We start from the raw sequence: 2,064 nt of genomic DNA on the forward strand, positions 1-2,064 counted from the left end.
AAAAACGTTAAAGTCTCAACCAAACAGTTAAATTATCAACAATATAATTACATTTTCAACAAAGTAGTTGATTTTCCAACCAAATAGATGAATTCTTAATATACATGATGAATTTCCAATCAAAAAGATTAATATTGTACACAAAAAAAAACGAATTTTCAACAAAGGGATAAGTTTTCAAATTGAATTATGAATTTTCCGACTTAATGGGTGAATTTTCTACAAAGAAAGATTTTTTAGTCGGGAAGAAAAAAGTAATTCAAATTGTTCCAATTTTGAGCCAAAAGGGGAATTTTCTGTGTTACAGTTAAATTTTTAAAACGAAAAAACCAACTTCCCACAAAAATGTTAGTTTCCAACCAAACAGTTGTATTTTTCAACAAAAAAAGAAATAAATTTTAAACCAGTCAGATTAGTTTTCTGCAAAGGAATCAATTTTTCAACCCAAAAATATGAATTTTTAACAAAAAAGTTAACTTCCAACCAAAGAGTTGCATTATTAGCCTTAAAGAGAAAAAATTCAAACCAAGAAGATTAGCTTCCTGGAAAAACTGACGAATTTGCATTTAATAAAGATCAGTCCAAAAAGGAAAAGTTAGATTTTCTGTTACATTTTCAGTTACGTTTTCATTTTAAAAAATTAGTTTTTAGCCAATTGATGAATTTTATGGCAACCAACAACATTTTTAACTAAAAATAAAATTGGCAGAAGGAAAAGCTGAAACAAAAGAAATAGAAATAAAAACACGAGGCCAATAAGGTACTCACAACAATATTAAATCATGAAAGTGTCATAAAAGGAAGAAAAATATGTACTTTCTCGTAAATAAACGATAAAAATTTCAAGAAATACATTTCTTAACAGAAAGGCAAGAAATTGAGTAAAAACTAAAAATTTGTACTTTGATTTAAAAACCTTCTCGAGTAGTATTATTTATAGGCTTATTTTTTGAAAAAGAAGATTAAGTTAAAATTAAAATTATTTCTTGAAAAAATGATCCTACTCCTTCTTCACTCCATTGGGAAACGAATCACAAAACTTCTGATTTCCGGTCAGGTGCTAATTTTTAGCTAGGTGTTAATGGTACAAGTATTTATTTTAAATTAAGACGTTAAGCATTTTCTGTTATTGAACATTCTGAACATGATCGATATTGTGGATTTTCTGCCTCATAGTTTGGAAGGTTGTCTACTGTCGGTAAGGTAACATTTCGCTGATGATATAACAGGTTCATTTAAAATAAGAAGATTAAGATTACACTTCTGTATTTAAAAAATTTTAAAGAAAGGAATAGTGTCAGCATATGCTTGCCAAGTATAAAAAAGAAATAAAAATGTGTACGAAGAAAATATTTTAATTGACATTTTATTTTTTTATATGTAGTTATTAGCACTAATGAGTCTTATTGACTTAATAATCGAAGAAAATCTGAACTTCTAGCTCTTTTTCCATGCATTACAATGAAATAAACAACAGAAATAGACCGAACGCTATGCTGATATTATTATTTGATTTTCAGAAAACTGAAAGCATGATAAATTATTAAACAGTAAGGGTTATTTAGTTTTGATTTGCCAATACATATTTGTATAACTATATTAAAAGTGACATTCTGATTAAATCCTTTTAATACCACGTTTTCTTGCATTATTATGCATTTTTTAAAAGAAAAGCCCCGATTTTCTGTCAAAATATTGGTTATCTAATTCCGTACTGCAACCCTTTATTTCCTAATAATTTAACGCATGTTATACATAATCATTCAAATTTATGTTTGACTTTAGAAAAAATTAATACACCTTGAGATTATTTATTTTATGTACATTTTTTAGATATAATAATTGATTGAATTATTGATCTGCTGTCAAAAATGTTTATACTCCTGACATTAAAAAATGGGTTATTATGGATTTTCCAATTGTTTTTGTTTTTAATATTAGGAAATAAAAACGTAGGGACGTTGATGCGTGCTTGCATCTACTGCTATAAAGAGTAATAAAAGATGAATGAAATTCTTTTGTAAGCGATGTTTATCACTGAGAAAATTGCCAATTCAGAATTAA

The sequence above is a fragment of the Belonocnema kinseyi genome, chromosome 3 (assembly GCF_010883055.1).
Source record: "Belonocnema kinseyi isolate 2016_QV_RU_SX_M_011 chromosome 3, B_treatae_v1, whole genome shotgun sequence".
NCBI lineage: Eukaryota > Metazoa > Arthropoda > Insecta > Hymenoptera > Cynipidae > Belonocnema > Belonocnema kinseyi.